Consider the following 21,958-nt stretch of genomic DNA (forward strand, 5'->3'; position numbering starts at 1 on the left):
AAGGGTCAAGGTAGACATAGAGCCACTAATGACCACTGAGTGCCAGGCAAGAACAGAACCATAAGGGTCAAGGGTGGGCACACCAAAGATCGGGATGGCCTGAACTGGCTGTAGAGTCCTCCAAGCTCCAGCTCTGTTCCCAAGAGTCTGCTGTTGCTGGCAGCCTGCCTCTGGGGAGAGTCTGGGTCTTGGCCAGCGGAGGTCAATGCCCAGCACCCACAGATTAAACCAGGTTTCTGAGAAGGAAACCCAGCACTTCACAGAAAATGACCAAAAACCAGGACACATTTCAGACAATTAAATTTTACTTTTTAAATTTTATGTATTAAGTTTACGGGAGTGTGAGGTGCTTATGTGAATGTCTGGACAAACGCTTGGTAGATGCATTGGTAGATGCACATCTTTGGAAGCCAGAGGTTAGCATCAGGTGATTTCTTTGATTCCTCCCCGGTTTATTTATTAAAAATTTAAAAATATCTACTTATCTCATGTACACGGGTGTTTTGCCTACATGTATGTATGTGAACCACATTCGTGTCTGGTATGGATGGCGGTCAAAAGAAGGCATTGGGTCACCTGGAACTAAAGTTACAGATGTTTCTGAGCCACCACGTTAATGCTGGGAACTGAACCCAGGTTCTCTACAAGAGCAACAAGTGCTCTTAACTGCTGAGCCATCTCCAGGTCCCCTGACCTCCACTCTAGTTTTCGAGTCAGGGTCTTGTACTGAACATGGCGCTCACTGATTGGCTAGGCTGGGTAACCATGAGCTCCAGTGAGACATTTTCCTCTGCAGAGCTGCGACTGCAGATGTGGGCTGCTGGGCATCATCTGAGCTCGGGTCCTCATGCTCGCATGACAGACTCTTTACCAACCGAGACATCTTCCCAGCCCCGAGAGTTTACTTCACAGTTATTATGGTTCTTTACTGATGATGTCTTTTCCAACTTTACTGAATAAATGAGTAATTGTTTCAGGCCCCTCATCACGTGCAAGGCACACAGTGTTAAACTGGGGTGTCTGCTGCTCCATTCTGAAGACCACACTGCGCTATGTGGGTAGCTATGTATTAGGGCCAATGCTGGGCTCTCAACACCCTGTTAGCCTGGTTTCCAGGGGACACTCTTTAGGGGTTATGCATGGTCCCCAGACCTGGAACTGCTAACCTTTCCTTAGCATCAGCCTCCTTCACCTTGGCTTATGCTCAGAAAAACTCTTCTCAGTTTGGTACCAATGTTTTTGTATTTGTCACGCTTGGCAAATACAAAATCCTTCCCTTAGGCCCCTGCACCCCAAGACCACAGGCATCGCATCAGCTGGACCTCCCTCCTGACAATATTTGAGGCAATCCAGGGGGCAGGCCCATGGAGTTGAAATGGACTCAGAAATCCAAGCCTTCCCTTAAGACTACACATTTTCTTCAGTCTTTCCATTGGTTCTAGCGGGAACAGTGCCCTGAGACAGCGCTCGGGCGATAAACAGGTCATAGGGAGCCACTGATGGCAGGAGTGGACACCCGAGAAGCTTCGTAGTACACAGATTGGGTATGGAATTCCAGGCAATTTTCACTTCTTCCTTGGTTTTTTCCTGTTGTGTTTTTCCCTTTAAGATTCTTTTGAACAAAAGATACAGGTAATTTTAGTAACAAGAGAAAGGAATGAAACCATTTCAATTTTAGGAGAGAAAATATCATCTTACAGTTTTTTTTATAGGAGAGTGTAGTCCCTGTGAAATGATAATGAGTCATTTTATGCACCCAAACCCTCATGGACATCCTGGTGTGAAGTCTGTGGCCATCCTGGGGTCGGGTGTGAAGTCTGTGGATGGCCTGGGGTCGGGTGTGAAGCCTGTGGATGACCTGAGGTGGGGTGGGAAGCCTGTGGATGGCCTGGAGTCGGGTGTGAAGCCTGTGGATGACCTGAGGTCATGTGTGAAGCCTGTGGACGGCCTGGGGTCAGGTGTGAAGCCTGTGAACGGCCTGGGGTCGGGTGTGAAGCCTGTGGATGACCTGAGGTCGTATGTGAAGCCTGTGGACAGCCTGGGGTTAGTTAAGAGTCAGAGTGCATCAGGATGTTCGTGGTCCTGAGCTTGGTCCCTTCTTCTGCAGTTCCCAGCAACAAAGATGATATTCATGTTGCAAGTCTTGAACCCACAGGACAGAAGAACAAAAACACACCGCTGTACATGCCCATCAGTGTGTGCCAGCTGAGTGTGAGCAACACTCTGTTGTTTGCCATGTATGATTATTTCCACGGATGCCAAGAAAGCCCTCTCCAAATGCTCAGGGAGTTGAGGGTCAAGATGGATGAACTGCCAGGGTCTAAAGCCACTCTTGTGTCTAATGGGGAGGAATGAAAGCAAAGAGCAAGTGAGCGGACGGGACAGGGTTGAGAGGCAGCAGCCAAGCCTCTGCCTCAGAGGAGCAGCTGGTGGCGCAGGCTGGGCTGGGAAAGGCACGAGCACCTCTGTTTACAGACAGGACTGGAAGAGGGTACAGACCTCAAGGATCTAGGGGACATGCCTTGAATGAATAAAGAGTTTATTAAAATGGCTGGTGATAAAATCAACAAACAGAGGGCATGGTGACTGAAAAGAAGTCTTCTTAAAATAACAACAACAACAGCAGAAGAATAAGTTTCCCAAGGCGTGTGCACAGTTTCTTAACAAGGAGATCTGACAACATTCTGGAAACACAGAGGTGGCCTAGGGATGTGCTTAGTGGTCAAGTGCTGGCTGGGTATATGTAAGGCTTGGGTTCCATCCAATGTTGGAACAGTCAACTTGACACATGGACAAGACAGCTTGACATTGTGATGTCCCCTCCCCTTTCTGAAAGACCCACGCAGAGGAGGATGCTGAGTATCCTGTTCTATCAGTTTTCCACCTGAGACGGGATCTCACTGAACGTGGAGCTCACCACGCTCACCTAGACCAGCTGGCAAGCAGGCCCCAGCAATCCTCCTGTCTCCACATCCCCAGGTCTGGGGTTTCAGACATATGTGACCATCCTAGCTTTTGCCTGGGTGCCATCGATCCTAACTCAGAGTTACCCACTAAGCAAACCCCCCCCCCACACACACACCAGGATGCTCTCCTTTAGGCATTAATTATAAATTAAATCCTATCCACTCCCTGTAAAACAAAGTAAGTTAATTCTGAATGACGACACCTGAGTAATAAAGTACAGGCGTGAGAAAGAACACTGAGGAATTCTTGATAATGGGGCAACTAAGGACCAAACCCCACAGAGAACGAGGGACAATCAGAGGATAAAAATGGCCCTCAAGTGTCTGGGTGAAAATGTCTGTACTCACCCCTATTTAGGCACATGACTGAAGAGCCCCTTGTTACCATGGCATGGTGTCGCTCAGCTGTGAGGCCACTCTGCGCCCAGTTCCCTGCAGGATGTCTAGGAGTGCTCAGCCCATCCCACTCTAGGATAGAACCCCAGAGCAACCTCAAATGCACACACAGGGCTCTTCACTGCAAAGCGGCTCTAGCTGGCAAGCAAAAGGAAGATCCCAATTCCTGGCACAGGAAAGAGTCTGGGTAAACATGGGCACCCACAGGAACACGGTGCACCCATAGGGAGAGGGTCTGGCCATCCCAGAGCAAGGCACAGGGACTACTATTGCAGAGGGAGAAGCCTTGGTGCAAAAGAACACTGGGTGGGTATAAGGGCAGTGGCCAGGGCTGAGGCACTGTACACACTGGTCCTGAGCTGCAGGTGGGAGGAAGGACAGGATCCAACAGGCCACTGTCTCTATAGTCAGTCACTGGTTCCCACCCCACAGACAGAACCACAGTCACATGACCATATACAGATACAAACAGGACAGCACCCATCCCAGGCAAGTGCAAAGCCCCCAGGAACTGTGGGCAGAACAGCATTGCAGTTACCAGATGATCATTAGGAACGGTGGGCACGAAGACAAAAATCTATGACTGAAGGTCCTCGTCAAGCCAAAAAGGCCTCCCAGGCTGAGAAGAGCTCCCTTTTAAAATGTCAAGATTGTAAAGACCCAGACAAACCTGCAGAGTCATTAGAAAAGCAGGAGACCAAGAATTACAAACACGATGTGTCCCAGGTCTGGACAGAGCCCTTACAGTGAGCCAGTAGAGGAACAGACTGTGTTGTTCATTCCACAAAGAGACACCAGCACTGGGGGACACCGGCTTAGAAAGCGGCACAAATTCCCCAATTCTTCTGCAAGTCTAAAAATACTGAAGCCCTAACTTTTCCAGCTTAAACCCTGGGGTCCTGGAAAGAAAAGCACCCCGAGTCAGAATTTGATGTGTTAACCTAAGTCTTCACACCCCAAATGCTCGTGCTGGGACTTCCTCACAAGCAAGGCCTTTCTAGAACAGCCCGCCAAAATCTCAGAGGGTTTCAGAGAAATGGAAAAGGCTAATCTTAGTGCATATGGAGTCACAGCGGCCTGTGGGAAGCCCACATATTTTGGCATGGAAAGACCACACTGGAATCCTGCCCAGTTGCCAAAGGATCTAAAAAACTATAGCAGTTTTGACAGTGTGGGACCATAGTACAAAGAGTCCAGACATAGATCCTGGTCTACGGGCAGCACACTTGGGAAGGAGAGTATAGAACTGTCAGCAAGGAGACGCCTGCACAAATGGTGCTGCAAAAGGGGACATCCACGTGCAGAAGGTCCAGCCTCACGCCATGTACGGCTTCATGACACGAACTACGCCACACAACTCCGGGGACAGGAAAACTGAGAGCACAGCGTCTTTATCTGAGGGCCACCATTTCTCACGTAACAATGTGTGGGGGAGGGGTGCCGTGAAACATTTGACAACAGGAAGAGATTCCTAAATTCACAAACCATGGCAAATATTAACAAAATCAAATAAGACACGAATCCAAGCCATTCCCGTGATCGCTCATTTCTGCAACCTTAGTGCAGCCTAAGTGTTCAACACACGCACTTTGCACCGTGCGTGCCAATCTGCCACGCAATACCAATAAGCATCACTTAAAACACTTTGGCTCAGATTCAAGACCATTCTGTGCTATGAATTGCAGGGTTTTAACTGTACATGCAATGCTCTCCACTCTTACAGAAATATAATGGTCTAATCACAGAAAGAGACTTTTAATATATTCCTACCGCCATTCCCGAGAATGTTAGAATACCCTGACACTCTGCTCTGTTAGAATATTTAATTTAAAAAGTCAGTATTTGAGCTGCTGACTTAAATTTTATTTAACGAAAAAAGCGATTAAATGAACTTTGGCTTGAGATTAGCACAACATTTCCGACAACTTTTGAATGGTTCCTAAACATACATTGTCATTTTGTACTATATATTTATATTAAGTAGCATTCTCAACATTGTTAACTATAAGATTGAAACATTAGTCAACTGTAAAAAACACCAAAGATGCCCTGCAACCCACACAGTCATATCTTCAGGCAAGGCTCAACCTTCCGGTAAAAATAAACAAGTTCTTTATCACAGTACTATGCAAGTTTGCTTTCGTCTTCAGTTCATGGTGAACATTAGATATTGTCTTAGTTAGGGTTTTTATTACTGCGACGAAACACCATGATCAAAAAGCAAGCTGGGGAGGAAAGGGTTTATTCAGCTTATACTTCCACTTTGCTGCTCATCACTGAAGAAAATCAGGATTGGAACTCAAACAGGGCAGGAACCTGTGGCAGAAGCTGATGCAGAGGCCATGGAGGGGAGTTGCTTACTGGTTTGCTCTGCATGGCTTGCCCAGCCTGCTTTCTTATAAAACCCAGAACCACTAGCCCAGGGATGGCTCCACCCACTGTGGGCCGGGCCCTCCCGCATTGATCACTAATTGAGACAATGTCTTACAGCTGAATCTCATGGAGGCATTTCCTCAGCTGAGGCTCCTTCTCTCTGATGACTCTGGCTTGTGCCAAGTTGACACACAAAACCAGTAGTACAGATGTGTATAGATCACACACACACACACACACACACACATACACACGCCAAAGAATCTTTTTTTTTTTTAAAATTCAGTATGATTATCAGTAAATGTTTTATCTCTATACCTACTGTGTATGTGTGTATATACATATCCAGGGTCACATAAAAGTTTTCCGGGTGAGAAGGGATTGCAAATGGGAAAAGCTTAAGAAGCCTTGAATTAGACCAGGCCATCTTTATAATCGTTGCGTTATAAAGATGCAACGATTAGAATGTATGGTACATGTGTGTGTGTGTGTGTGTGTGTGTGGTGGGTTGGGGTTGTTTCTGTTTAGAGTAATGAAAATTTGGAGTGGAGGTAATGGCTGCATGACATGGCAAACGCAATTGGTGCTACTAAATCATACACTAAGATGGCTAAAATGTCACATCTGCCACTCACATCTACACACATTTTATGAAGAAGCATAGGACAGGTGGACTCTAGAGCGGCGGTCTCTGCTGGCTGGGCTCTGAGGCTCTATCCGACAGCCTGGGGAGCGGCATTGGGCACTCTGGGGGTGGAGGCGGGTTGCCTGACAGAGGCTAGAGCCCAGGATCATTGCCAGAGCTGAGCTGTGCCTGATGGGGCCTGCAGCGCTCATCACAGAAGCACCTGACACTCCCCCATGCTGTACGGTATAATTAGGGCCCCAGTGGAACTCTTGCCCACGCCTTTGGGTAATTTGTGTGTGGGTTGCTTAGATGTTCAGGACTAGAAAACACATTTTTTTTCTGGAAGAAATACTGTTTCCTGTGGGGATGGGATTTGTAGCTTGTATGTCCGAACCATGCTTCTGTCTCATCAGCTGAGGCTGAATGTGGTCTGAGATGAGTCAGGTCTGATCATCAGGACCAGAGCAGAGGCTCTCCTGGCCACCGTACCAGAGATGCCATAGACTGCCTGCCTTCCAGGAGGAAGCCAGATGCTTCCTCGGAGGGGCCTCTTCCTGGAACATGCCTCAACTATACCTTCTCTGAGAAGCTGATCCTGTGGTGGCCCAGGGGAACAGTTGGGGTCTGGCAGAAGGTGCCTGAGCAGCAACTCTGGCCTCATTATATTCCCAAATGAGGAGGGGACAATCTGTCCTGGCGGAAGTGAGCAGAGACCTAAGGAAGGAGTTGGTAAACTGGGGGGGTTCAGGAGGCTATGGGTCCTAGAAAGGCTCAGACTCCCTCCCCCACTTCAGCTGCCCCATGCCTTCCAGGAAAGAACTGGAAATGGTTACCTGGTGATGACCTGAAGCCACCTTGCCATGCACGGCTTCTAACTGGCTCATAAGTGGGAATGAGACACATAGTCTTGGGTTAAGCATGGTGGGGTAAGCCAAGGAGTCTCTGGATGGGGGAGATGTTGACTGGGGGATGAGGCCTCCTTCAACCCTCAGAAGGTCAAGAGGGAAGTTGTCAAAAGTAGAGCAAGGAGTTTGGAACCGCCAGAGCTACTGGAATGGTCCCCAGTGTCTCCTCCGCACGCTGTGAGTAGTCTGGGGCCAGCACGGGAACAGTGTGCCTCTGGTGACAATGTACAAGAGTGACAGCCTGTGACAAGTCATGCCAGTCTGTTGAGAGCATGTAACAATAGGGTGTCATCACAATGTGACAACAGGGTGTGATAGGACAACAGGAGGGGGTGACAACTGTGCAGCAGTGGGTGACACATGCCTTTTAGCTACCTCCCTGGAAGCCTTCAGGCAATGCTCTTCTGGGGATACACCATCTAACTCGGAATGCTAGACCTGGTGAGGCTGGGTCCTCATCACCTTCCTAGTGGCCCAGATGCCACCAGGGCTGTTGTGTCCCTTCTAGCTCACGTGCTCTCCAAGGGTCCCCATGGTGTATGTAGGAAAGGCTCGGGGACCATTTCTTTATATCCCACTGGTCAGGCCCACAGCCAAGCCTTTGTAGGAACAATTTAACACAAGAGAAAGAGAAAGAGAGAGAGAAAGAGAGACATTACTCTCCTGTCTGTGCCTGCACATGTGTTAATTATCTCTTAATTCAATTTGAAACGAGCCCATTATCCACTTCTGGAAGAAAAACCGTGAGAGAGAATTACATAAACGCCTCATTCACACACCAACTTTGCTCAGAAAATTGAAAGAATCTTAATTAATAATCTCCAGGTGACAGGAAAGGAGAATCAGGGATGAAGGGAGGCGGCTGCTCCAGGAGGATCCTTGGAGCAAGGGAAACGAGAGGCAAGAAGGAGAGTGGAAGGCGCAGTCACAGCACCCTGGCTAACCATCGCCTCTTGAAGGACATCTGGGTCGTTTCCCGTTTGGGCTTCTAGGAACATGTTTGGCACTGTAGAAACCTATGGCGAAGCTTCGTACGGGTGTTCCCTCCTTTGAAAGTTTAAAAATTATATGTGGGGGGGGGGCATGGACATGCACACACACACACACACACACACACACACACACGCCACAACATGCATGAGGAAGCCAAAGAACGGTCTGAGACTACACTTGTTCCTTCCGCGTGGGGGTCCTGGGGAGCCCCCTCAGACTACCATGCTTAGCAGAAGTGCCTTCACTCACTAGACATTCATGTTGGTCCTGTTTCTACTTTAAGACAGTGATTACAACGCTAAACCATATTGTAGTTATATGCTTTTTTAGTTTTTTCAGTTTTTTGGTTTTGTCTTGTTTTAACAAAAACACTAAGTGGTTTTCCACAGGCGCTGTACCAGCCTGTGTGAGCAATGGCTCCCCTGCCTCTCTGTCAGCGTTTGGTGTTGCCAGTATGTTTACTGTAGCAGTTTTGATAGATGCACCATGATACATCGCACTTTGGTTTAATTTCCACATCCCTGAAGATTAATGATGTGGAATATGTTGTCATGACTATTTATCATCTGGATTTCCTCTTCTGCTCTCATATTTTGCCTAGTTTTAATTGGAGTTCCTTGACAGATTATTGATTCTTCATTTTCTTGTTTTCTTTCACGAATGTACGGCTTGCAAATATATCCTCCTTCTCTGTAGTTTTCCGTCCACGCTGTTAAAAGGGTCATTGTAGGGTAGTCTTTGATTCTAATAAGGTCTCATGTATCCGGTTTGTCTTTTATGGGTCTTGGTTTTAAATCTAAGATTTTTTTTTCTGCCTACTTTAGATCAGAAAGATGTTTTCCTAGTCATACATTTTGCATTTACACAGAGGTCTGTGCACCAGACTTCAGAGTGCTGCTTGCTGCCAGGCCTAGGGTGAGGGTCAGCCCAGTGCTTTACAAATGACCAATTGCTCCAGCATCTTGTACTGAGGTCCACCATTGAACTGACTTACCATTGAACTGACTTTGAAACAGCCCAAAACTCAGCTGGGCATAATGTATAGGCTCTGTGTTCTGTCATTGATCTGTATACCCCTCCAGGACACAATCAATAGCACTGTCTGGATGATGGTAGCTGGAGAGGAAGGATAAATATGACCAGAATGACTCCAGCCACTATTAGCCTTTGTGGGGTTCTTTGGGCTGTTACGGCACGCCTACTTTTCCTATGAGCTTCAGAATGAGGTTAATAAGCATATGTGCAATTCCTCTAGAAAACCATGGGAATGTTCCCACAGGTTGTGCTAAACCTATTCATCAATTTGGGAACCAACACCAGCACCATAGTCTTCTAATCCATGAACATGGTATGACTTTCAACTCAGGTGCCTCTTGGATATCTTCTCCCCTTTTTCTGTGGTATTAGGATTGGTCCCAGGGCCTTAAGCATGCTCAAGCTTCCCTTAGTGTGACACTCAGTTGACTTCCTGTTGTCTGTAAGATGTAGCACTCTCAGCCCTAGCTCCACGTCTGCCTGCACACTGCCACGCTCCCCATCATGATGATAATGGACTGAACCATTGAAACTGTAAACGAGCCACCACAATTAAATGCTTTCTCTATAAGAGTTGCCATGGTCATGGTGTCTCTTCACAGCCATAAAACCCAAACTAAGACAGCACTCACGGAGGGTTTTATTTGCAGTTTGCTGTTTCTATTCTGTCTGTTCATGTGGCCACCAGGTAACTGAAACTTCACCAAGTGAGTTAAGGAACATTCCCTCTTCTTCTGACATTTCGTAGAATTCTCCATGAAAAAACTCTCCGACCCTGGGGGGGGGGCATCTCTTTTCCAGGAGTTTTAAAAGATCTGATTCAAATCTGGATGTAAACCACTGACTTTAACTCTTTTCTATTTCTGCTGTAAGCATCTGGTGATGTTAAGTTTCCCAAGTGCTCCAGTTCTGTCGTAAATATTTTGATTTGTTGTATTTTAATTTTCATTTAGTTATACGTATTTTTAGAAATTTCCTCTGAAACCAGGGATTGTAGGTCATGCTTGTAAACTCAGGAGGTTGAGGTGAGAAGACAGTCAGAGGGCATTCTGGGGTACCTCGTGAGACTACTGCAAAACGATAATTCTTCTGACTTTTATTTAAAATTAATCTATTCCATAGGCGTCATTTATCATCCTGTGTCTGTGCTACCTCATTTAGTCTGTTTTCCAGCTCCGTACATTTACCTGAAATTTCATTTTTTTTTAACAGCTGAATAAAATCCCATTGCATAGAGGTCACATGATATCATCATCCATTCATCAGTTGCTGGATGATGAGTACGGATGGGTTGTGAACAGAGCATCTGTGAACATGGATGAGCACATGTCTCTGTAGCAGGAAGCGAGAGTCCTTTGACTCTCGTGAGTATTTCAGTGGGGTCATATGGTAGATCTGGTTATCGTTCTCTGAGGAACTCCGGACCGCTTTCCAGTGTCCGCACCAATTCACACTCCCACCAATGCACAGTGCACGAGGGTTCTCCGTCCCCTACATCCTCACCAGCATTTGGTGTCCTTAGCTTTCTTAATCTTAGACATTCTAATTACAGTAATACAAAATCTCAAAGCAATTTGCATTTGCATTCTCCTGATGGCTAAGGATGGCAAACACTTTTTAAAACAATTTTGTTTTTCAGTTTTTCGATACAGGATCTCTCTGTGTGGCCCTAGCTGTCCTTGAACTCTGTAGACCAGGCTGACCTTGAAATCACAGAGATCCACCTGCCTCTGACTCCCAAGTGCTGGGATTAAAGGTGTGCGCCACCACCGACCAACTTTAAAACAATTTTTAACCATCTGTATTTTGTCTGAGAACTTACTGTTCATTTCAATACTATCCTTTTTAACTGAGTTGTTTTCTTGGTGTTTGATTTTTGAGTTTCTTGTGTATTGTAGACACTAATCCTCGCTCGGGTTTAGCTATCACTCTACAGTTTGCCTCCTCAGCTGACTAACAGTATTGTTTACATCACAGAAACTTTGTAACTTAATGCAGTTACACTTATTGACTGGAGTCGTATTTCCTGAGCAACCAGAGTCCTGTCTAGGAATCCTTACTAAGCCTATTTGTTGACAAGCACTCCTTGCTCTTCCTTCTAGAAGTTTCAGAGTTCTGGGTCTAACTCTGAGATCTCTGATCCGTTGGAATTGGTTGTGTGCAAGATGACAGGTTTCCCAACAGCATTGGGTCCAGATGCTGTCTTTTGTTCAGTGTATGCTTTTGTCATCTTTGTCAAAACTCAAGAAGGCTGCATGAACTCATAACTGAGCCCTCAATGGCATTCCATTGTCCATTGAGTCTATTTTGTGCTAGTACCATGCTGTTTGTAGTACTATGGTTTTGTAGCGTAACTTGAAACTGGGCACGGTGATGATACCTTCTGCTGTATTTATATTGTTCGGGATTGTTTTTGTTTTGTTTTGCTTGCTACCTGGGCTCATTTGTGCTTCCATATAAACTTTAAGATTAGAAAAAAAATTCTGTGAAGAATTGCATTGAAATGTTGATGGGAATTGCATTTAATCTATGGATTGCTTTTAGAAGAATAGCCACTTTCACAATATTGCTGAAGATAACGAACACAATAGTCGTAAGACGTGGAGAAATCCAGTTGGTACTGACCTAGAAACATGTTCCCTGCCGACTGGCTTGCATAGCACTGAAAGGTGCTATATGTAGGCAGTGGTGGTGGAGCAGTGATCAACGAGCAGTCTTACTCAGCTGAACCATGTAAACTGCGGTGATTACTACTGTGAGAAAAGCCCAGGGGAAGCCACAGTGGCACAGATGTCTTGAGGGTAACCAACTGCCTTCTGATTGGCCCTAAGGCCTGCTCCAGCAGAGGGAACATATGCCTGGCATTATAAAGCTGCTCAAGATCGTGAAGCAACTACCATTATTCTGCTGAGCTGACGTAAGAAAGAAATGCCCTGTAAACTCATAGCCCTACTTCCATATTCGCACAGATCTCAGGCCTCAGCGGAGAAGTTTCTTCATGCAGCTGAGGGGGGTTAACATGGACAGACACTGATGACTGGTCACAGTTCAGAGGAGTGTCTATGGAGAGCTCAATGTCAAATGGGACCTGTTTCTATCACACCTCCTCTGCAAGGCTCAGGAAGCACGGAAGAAGGGGCTGAGAGATGGTAAGCGCCAAAGGCCAGGGGTGATGAGAACGATGGGAATGGACCGTGTCTTCTGAATGTGTCAGGGCTGCTGAACCCATGAACACAGCAGCTCTGTTGCCTGCGCAAGACTGAGGGCAGGCGACATTGCAGCATGGAGCGAGAAGTGGCCCGTGAGCCCCCACTCCTAGTTTAGGGACTAGGGACAGCTGACGGTTTGGGGAAGAGAGAGGTAGCTTACTTTAATGTGGCTCTTGGCAAGCTGAGCACAAGCCAGCAGGTGGCCCGACACCCAGGGGTAGAAGGACAACACAAACTGGAGTCAACAGGTGATTAAACTCACTCCCCAGTCAAGGGTGGCCTTGAACTCCTGATCCTCCAGCCCTGCCCTATGCCAGCCCTCCCTCTTTTTCAAGTATTCCTTTAAAAAAATTCCCTTTGTCCCCTTTGCGCTGCCTTTTATCTCTGAGGCTATTTCTAAGTTCCTATTTAAAAAAACAAAAAACCCTCGGATTGTGATAGATTTACATAAAGAAGACATGAAAGTCGAAAAAGGCCTAGAGGAAAGGGACTGGAAGGGAGGTGCAGAAGGGGGTAACTGGGAGCCATGTTAAAAAGTGCATTTTAAAAAGTGCATTTTAAAAAGTGCATTATATAACAAAGCACATTTTGTACACTAATTACACGCTGAGGAAACTAAACACGACTCCCCCTCCCCCTCAGATACACAGGAAATCTTCCCATATGAGGTCAGGGCTCTAACAAAACTTCTGGAAGCTCCTTCCCCTGACTCAGGCAGAAAGCTGTCTCTGTCTTCCTTCAGCCCCGCACAGAGTAAGGGGCTTCTCTGCTCCGAGCCCAGGCACATGACCATTGTGAGGCTGTGGCAGGTGGCATGCAGGAGGCGAGGACCTGGGGAAGAGCCCAAGGGCCCCATTGAACCCAAAATCACATGGATGGAAGAAGTTTAAAACTTCGCTGAAGGAAGCTTCTAGAAACGTACGGCAACTGTGCAGCTGGTTAAATTCTGGACTAGGTGAGTGCAGTTGCTCTTCCGCTATCTGAAGTGGTATTTTAAGTAGCCACAAGGACCTGAAGCAAAAAAGGGCTGGCAGTCACTTGGGTCTGGATGCCCCTCAGTAACACCGGTTTCTTGTCTATAGATAAACATCCCAACCTCAGGTTTTGATGACATCTCATTACGATGATGTCTAGAGACACAAGTGATGTCTGAGTGTTGGGTGTGCAAACATTCCGGAAACAGCTAACCTCAGTTCTGAGGGTCTGAGTCTGAGGGCAGAGGTTTCAGATTTCCTCAACACAACGACAGAGGAGGGCTCCGTTGTTGCTGGAACTGCAAGACCCTGAACAGTCTCTGGATACTTGAGGACAAGAGGGAAGAAAATGGCAGAAACATTTCACTTATTAATTTTGTTGTTCTAGCCCGGAGCTGAGGCACACAGCTAAAAACCGAAACCGGCTGCCCTGAGCTGACAAGGAAGAAAGGGACGTGTTTTCCTCCTTATTAATTTGCTAGGGGAGATGCGCATACCTGGCCTCTGTGTCAGCCTGAAGAAAGTCATTACACAGTCTAAAAGCTGTGCCCGGGAGACAGAGCAAGAGAGGACTAACGCTTGGAGGGAGAAGCAGCCAGTGTTCTCCAGCTTCCTCCTAGCAAGGGTGAATCCTATTAGCACTTATCTTAAAAAGCATCGGAGGGCTGAAGAGATGGCTCAGTGGATAAAGGGTTTGCTGTGTAAGTATGAGGACCCGAGTTTGGATCACCAGCTCCCACAGAAAATGAGGTAGTATGCCATAGCCCTAATACTGGTTGGAGGGAGGGGACAGACAGACAGATCCTAAGGGTTTGCTGTCAAGTCTGTCTAGCCCCCCAAAAAATTATAGTAGAGGAAGACAATTGATGTCACCCTCTGGCCTTCACCATCCCCCAACAATTAATCTGCTCATACGCCTCCACACATGTGGCTACATATATACACATACAAGTGATCTCACACACACACACACACACAGATATTTATACATGCATCACTTTCAGAGATTCAGTCCATTATTATCATGGCATGACATGATGCTGTGTAGATAGACATTGTGCTAGAGAAGGAACTAACATTCCTACATCCTAACACGCAGGCAACAGGAAGTGGTCTGAGACACTGCATATGGCTTGAGCATATATGAGACCTCAAAGTTCACCCCCTCAGTGACACACTTCCTCCATCAAGACCATACCCACTCCAACAAGGCCACACCTCCTGATAGTGCCACTCCCTATGAGCTTATGGGGGCCAATTACATTCAAACTACCACAGGCTCTTACCATCTTAAACACACAGAGATCCGCCTGCTTCTGCCTTCCCATGCTGGGATTAAAGGTGTACGTACACCACCATGCTCATCACCCTCTGTGGTTTCGAATATGGTATAACCCATTCAGGAGTTCAGGCCCCTAAATGCTATTGTATTAAGGAGGTGAACCGCTGCCCCCACTGTGTATCTAGGGGCGGAGTCTTTGGGAGGTAATTGGATTAGATGGAGTCCTCAGGGTGGAACTGTGGTTGGATCCTGATGGGTTCACAGGAGAGGAAATAGGAGGTTTGAACATGGGATTGGGTAATGTCCCCCAGAGGCTCTCTTGGTCCCCGGCTGTTGGTGCTTTGGGAAAAGAAAAGAGTGAGACCTTGGAAGATGGAGCCTTGCTGGAGTGAGTCATTGGGGGCAGGCTTTCGGACTCCATATCCTGACCCCACTACCTATTCATACTCTGCTCCCAAAGTACGGCTATAACGTGACCAGCCAGCATCCTGACCTTGCTACCTTTTCTTCCCTGTTGGCTGCCATGTCTTTCCTTAGCATGACGGAGTATATCTCTCTGGGACAGCGAGCCAGAAAGCAAAAACAAAAAGATCATCTAGTGTGTATAAAGTGGCCTACCTCAGATATCTTGTTTATAGCATTGCTATAAAAGATGACTAACACCTATGCTATGTTCTGTTCTGGAACTATAGCTTGGAGAGATGCTGGCAAACACAGAGCATGCAGCTCAGGCTCTCTGCACCCCCTTCCGAGGCCTTCATATCAGCCCCACCCACCAGGCCTGTGTTCGGGAGTGTGCGCATGCGTACTCGTGTGTGAGTACGCACCCATGCGCATTTCTTTGTTTATACAATGAAAGCCTAGGTTTTAGAGGTCGAGGCATTTCCCCAGTTCGAGCACATGGATCCTAGCACAGGTTCTAGCTCATACCTGGGTGCATCCTCTCACTGAGCTCACTTTGGTCACCTGGCACACACTTCACTGCCATGAAGCCTCCAACCACCAGAGTGTCCGGTATGGCTCTGAAAGACAGGCAACATGTGGCCAGCCATGGTGGGTGCAGAAAGTGATCTGGGGAGAAGCTTATGGCAGAGCTGTGTCAAAGAAAACAGATGGCAGAGAGACATCAAGATCATCTCCAAGTTCAGTGACATCAAATCGGTGACCGAAGCCTGTCTCTGTTAACACTGGTGGAGACCACAACCAGCTCCATCTACAGGGAACTGCTGTCAGAGGCAACCCCTCCCCTGAGGAACACTGCAGAGGGACCCGGATGACTTCCACAATAATCACATAGTGAAGATGTAAAGAGACTAAAGATGCTGACATACCACATGGTAAGGGAGTCCATCCCACACAAGCTTCCTGTGTAAAAAGCCAGGGTAATACATGAGGAGCCTTGCCTTCTGATACAGGAGGCTGAAGAAGCCCCGGAGACTCAAGTGCAGTGACGTACAGCAGACCCTAACTCCAACAAGGTGGAAAGTAAGGGCTAATAGCCGAGGTTATTCTCTGACCTTCACACACACGCTCTGGAAGACTTAGATCTACACACAGACACACACATGCACACACACACACAGACACACACAGGGAGACTGACTTAGGATCCATATTCATCTACATTTCTAGGCTCCACCTTCACCACCAAACTAGAGCATCCCCCTCTCTACAACGCAGGGCAGGGACGGCCAAGTGGTATGCATGCCAGGCCGTCTGAAAGACCCTCTGCTTGAGAGGTAGAATGATATGTGACAATACAGTGGACACAGAACCCTGAGAAGCCCAGCAGAGGAAGTTTTCACAGCTAGGAAGCCACTGGGAGAGTGGGGCAAAGAGTCAGGCACAAGTGGATCCCACAGTCCTTCCCACCACAGCCAAGCCTTGACAAAAATAAATCTGCCTCTTAGGGATGGAATTCAGCTAAAACTGCCCCCGTATTCACATCAGCCAGAGGATTTGAAGGCTGAGCGGAGCCTCTGAATTCTAGCCTTTCAATTCAAAGCACCACTCGGGTCTAGTCTAACATCTAAATGCCGCTATTCAAATGTCTAAGGAGGTTGAGAGTATCCAGAAGTCACTGAGTTCTTGGGCTGCAGCCTGCACCCTGCCTTCCTCACTAGAGCCCAGATCTCGGGGAGCTGCCTTGGTGGAGGAAACTGGCATGCTGAGAGAAAGAGAGAGAGAGAGAGAGAGAGAGAGAGAGAGAGAGAGAGAGAGAGAGAAGCTGTGCCCAAGACCCTGGAGCCAGGCCTCTGCTTTGCTGGCATGTCTGCTACTCTACAGGGAAGGAAGCAACACAAAATTGTCTGTACCACACTCGCATTTTAATCCCACTTTCTTTAAACTCGCAATCAAATCAAAATGTTGGGTATTTCTAACGAGCTGTGGTTTGTGTTTTACTACATGGGCAAATCTCCCTGAAGCTAGAATACAGCGTTGTCTTGTGGTACAGCCTCCAGTTCAGGGACTGAGTTTGACATGAACCCTGCAGACTGCCCCACATCTGTGGACACGGAGCCCCATATCTGCTATACCCGTGTCCTCAGGGGAAGCCGCTATACCCGTGTCCTCAGGGGAAGGTGACCGCTGACTGGATGGACGGCTGCTTTTCAAGTGTCTTCTTCCGAGCTGTTTAGGAAAGAGGGGGAGAGGATCCCCCCTCAAGCCCCATCATATCTCCCCCATCTCAGTGGAGATGTTAGTGTCTGTAGATGGTGTCTGAATGGTAAAGGACTGGCTCACTTCCTGGCCTGACTGGGAAACGAAACCTCTGGAATTCTGCTTAAGGAAATTGGCGGGTTTGAGAGACTGCTGGGGTTCTTGTCACAGAACAGGATCCCAAGTGCCCTCAAGTTCTAGAAGATGAAGATGAGACCCCTGTTAAAGGGATTTCTGCCTCTGCCTCTGGGGGGCTGCAAGCCAGCTGTGACTCAGTAGCTGTCAGCCACTGTGGAGGCTTCAGCGAACCAGCCCCTAGCAACATGGTTGCCCCTCCTCATGGTAGGCACTGGGGGCCATCTGAGGGCAGTCTCTGTTCAGTCAGATACTCCCACTCTAGCAGTGGGGAGCTCCCTGATACCCCACCCTTTCGAATGTCCCTGGATAGCGTTAGCTGTGAATGTTTCTATTCCTCACCAAACAACCATCAGTGGGCAGGCACTCAGATCTCCAGCCCCCAAGTGCCATTTTGAACCAGAGGCCAGCTTCATCATTCAGATCCGCCCACCTTCAGTACCTCCACGCTCAGTGCCATACATCTGCTCCCCTCCAGTCTGCCCCCACATAATCTGCCCAGGGTTTCCGAGCTGACACACTCTCCTCTCCGGGCATCCCATGGTTTGCCCTGCCCTTTGGGTGCCTGGTGAGACACACTTCGTCCAGAAGACCAGCCCAGTAGAAGGAGAAGGGAGGATCCCGGGCTTCATCATATCTGCCTCAATTCATCCTCCTCCAACTCCCAGGAGCTTAGGACCTGCACTTGCCAGGGCAAACCCCAACATTTTATCATTTCCTATCAACCTATGTGTTTTATGGGACCTGCTAATTACGGCACGCACACCTGTAATTATGATAATGCCTCTCCCAGCCGTACACTAGGTAGAACCTCTTAATTATAACTCAAACAATTAATCAACCAGCACACATTTTCTGAGCATCTGGCCCACGCATGGCTCTGCCAGGCACTGGGAAAGGAAAACCACACAGCTCCTTTCTGTGTCAACTAGGAACTCGCTCTCCTCTCCCCCCTTGCCTCCACAAACACCCAACTTGGTTTTGTTATTTTGTTTTGTTTAAATTATGGCAACTTCAAAGTGGGGGGTGTGAAAATTCGAAATGGAGTATACAAATTTGCACTGCCCTTGGAAAGCTGTCATTGGTCTCCCTAAAAAGACCCAGAAACGAGAGTTGTCTCTGGACAGCACTGAGTGTGTGCCTCTTGGTCTACCTAGGCCATACAGAACGGGGTCCCCCAAGAAGTGGGTTTCACCCCTGAATGTGCAACAACAACCCCCCCCCCGGGAGTCATAGCATAAGGGGACACAGCAATCCCATTGACAACCTACCCAAGCCGGTGAGAGGCCAGTGACTACCTACCCAAGCCGGTGAGAGGCCAGTGACTACCTGCCCAAGCCATTAAAGGGTCAGGTCAGTGAAAGTCCTGCATGGCTCTAGAGGGAAGCGAGGACAGTCCTCTTGCCTTTGAGGCTTATGGATTCCTCCCCACCCCCATCAGTGGAAATGAAAACCACTTGCTAAAGACAAATTCCTGTTGGGGTGGGTGGAGTGGGGTACTTAACTGACCCAAGGGCAGGGCCACAGTGTGAGCCCAGAGTTCCAGACTGGATCAAAATCCATTATTCACAGCATGCCACTGCTCCGGAAGCTGCCCTGGCCTTTTTTAGCCAAGGGCAAAGGAGAGACAAAGGAGGACAGAGGTTGCGAGAGAGGATTTCTAGGGCCTCCAAGGGCCAAGGACAAGGCTGCTTCTGAGCTTCTAAACTCCAGGGTCCAAGAGCAGGAGAATTTGGATGTGACCAAAAAGGTTCCGAGGACAGCACATGATCTCAGTGCTTCCTCGCGGGGCAGTGCTTCAAGAGTGAGAACTCGACTGAGACCTAGGGGCTTCCAAACTCTGAAATCCTTCGATGGCAAACATGTGTAGGGTGCCCTCAAAATCGCAAGGTTGGACAATCTTCCAGGGCGCAAAGGAACCAGCTCAACTTCCGCATACAATTGCCCAGGCTCAGAGCCCCTCAGCGCCCAACACTCCTCACTCTCGGGGCCACTGTCGACCAGAGGTAGCTGTCCGAGCAGGGGAGGACAGAGACTTCGCAGAATTCGGAGTGTGGAAGTCGATACCCGCACCCGCCCCGCATCCTATTCAAGCCGGCGCCCTTGTAGGTTAGAGAGGGAAGGGTAGCAGGACAGCCAAGCGTGCAAGGCGCGTGTGCGCGCGACTGCGCGTGTAAGCGGTGGGTGGGTGGGCGTTCACTTCACTGTCTCGGACCAGAAAAGGGAACCAGCACCGCGGACTCGCCCCAGTCACCTCTCCCCCGAAGCCGATGCGCACAGCCTTCGAGCCCGGGACTGTCCGGGAAAGCCCTAGTCCCTTTCCGGATGCAGACCTCCTGCGCCCTCCTCTCCCCTTCTTACCCAGGATCCGGTAGAACCGACGCGGGCAGACGGGGCGGCAGCAGGACCCAGTCTCCGGCAGCCGCCCGAACCTCCATGAAAGCGCACCACGCGGCCAAGCCCGATCCTCCGGCTTCCAGCGCGTGGAGCGCGGGCGACCCCGCTCAGCTTGCCCCAGCCCGGACCGACCCCTCGAGCGCCCCTCCGTGGGCTTCGGAGCCCTCAGCGCAGCCAGCTACCCTAACTGAACTGCGTTCCCTCCGGTGGCCGCCCGCGGACAGGTACCCACGCTCCGCTCGGACTCGGGAGCCCTTTCGCAGCTACGCCCCTATTCCCGAACGGTCCCAGGGCCGATAGGTGCAGACTCGGGTCACACATTGGAAATTCAACTTTACCTCCGGCGCGGGCTTCTGGCTGCTTGCTCCGCGTGCCCGGCCGTGGCTCCTCGGGGCGGAGCGCAGCGTCCCCAGAGCCCACAGCTCAGAGTCCGGCACCGCCCCGTGAGCCGCCCCCGGGCCGCCCAGGCCAACGCGTCCCGGTTACGGTAGCGAGGCGCCCCCTCGTGCCCAAAGGGTCCCAGGGCGAGGACCCCCGTCATGGCCGGGGGAGCTCGAGTTTGGCTTCTTTGGGCACCATGCGGGACCTTGGGACCATGGAAGGACAAAGACGTAAGCTTCCGCACCCACACATCCAAACACATGGGCTTCTTCGCTCACATTCAACCACACTCAGAAAGGAACACATAGCTACACAGGTACACACATATGAACTCCCATGCTCACTAGCGCACCCATTCACCACCCGTCTACAACCTAGGGCACTCATACAAGTACAAGGCACACACTCATGGTTTATGCATAGCACTTGATCACACACATTAGGGAGCTAACCGGGTGCTCTCTAGTGCACACAGTCAGACACACTGGCATGGCACACTCATTCTTACACACACCCGCACAGTCACTCATACCAAGTAAGGGGCTCACTCACTTGAACTCACACCGTGTGCCATTTGAGATGCTCGAACAGACTCCTACATACCCATGCCCCAAGAGAAGGAAGCAAAGCTCTTCCAAACAAACTCCAGAGACATTGGGAGGATGAGGTTTGAGTTTCCAGTCTATGGACAAGTTCCAACTGTGGATTCTGGAGGCACGCGTCAAGCAGGAGGTGTGGGCTTCGCGCTCTGATAGGGACCTTATATGGATCTGGTGGCAGGAGGCCTCTTGTGGCCGCTGTGTCATTGTTTGCGTGGAGATGGCAATGCTCTTTTCCAGCTTCTGTCCTGCACCAGGCCTGCAAGAGAGGGATTTTCTCCCTGGAAACCGTTCACTGGGTGTAGAGCTCAGGAGCCCAGGCACTGCTATCCCTGGAAGGCCACCATGTTCCGCAGGAAATGACTGCTTTTGGGACCTGTGCTCTTTGAGGCAGTCCCACATTCTGTCTCTGGGGACAGGTGCTCCCGGCCAGCCCTCTGGATGCTTGTGGCAACAGAGGCAGGGCAGGCTGGGAATGCCTTTGATGCGATGATAAGCAGATTGAGATGCGGGGCAGCTCTCAGGAAGCTGGCAGGCAGTGCCCAGCTGGTCCAGTTCTCACAGGGATACAGGGTTCCAGGTGATTTCTGGGCTTCTTATTCTCCGGCCCTGTGCTGTTCTTCCTGGTAGGAAGGGGCCAGGTCCAGCTTTCAGACCCTCGCCTTGTGTCAAGTCTGTGGGTCACAGTGACCATGCACCAGACCTAACCCGTCTCCCTCACTTTTGCACACTCAGTACTTCTGTGTACTCAGCCAAAGCAATCATTATCCTTCCCTGTAGATGACCCCATCTTTGTTCAACCCACGTCCCTACATTTTCCATGTGGTTGTTGGTATTCATTTCCCTGATCCATTGCAATCTTCAGGGCTTTTTAATTCTTTAAAATATAGATTACATTTTTTTCCTATTAAATTTTATCTCATTCATTTTTTATTTCCCCTATTAGTGAGCCTGTCAGATGCTTTAGAATCTTAGCCTTACTGTCCCCTTAGCTCCCTGGACATCTACAAAACTGATTGGTTAG

The 21,958-nt window shown here is 48.9% G+C and overlaps 1 protein-coding gene across 3 annotated transcripts in view; it reads right to left on the reverse strand.

Annotated features, from left to right (window-relative positions):
• Kcng2 (potassium voltage-gated channel modifier subfamily G member 2) overlaps positions 1–20,386 on the reverse strand; it is a 66,087-nt gene extending 45,701 nt beyond the window's left edge. For 2 of the 3 annotated variants that reach the window (XM_005356307.3, XM_026783655.1), the window contains exon 1: positions 20,293–20,386. The gene's annotated coding sequence lies outside the window, so the exon portion shown is untranslated. The other variant, XM_026783654.1, reaches the window with a different exon arrangement.
• Positions 20,387–21,958: the final 1,572 nt, after the last annotated feature.

This window comes from Microtus ochrogaster, chromosome 18 (genome assembly GCF_000317375.1).
Source record: "Microtus ochrogaster isolate Prairie Vole_2 chromosome 18, MicOch1.0, whole genome shotgun sequence".
Classification (NCBI taxonomy): Eukaryota; Metazoa; Chordata; class Mammalia; order Rodentia; family Cricetidae; genus Microtus; species Microtus ochrogaster.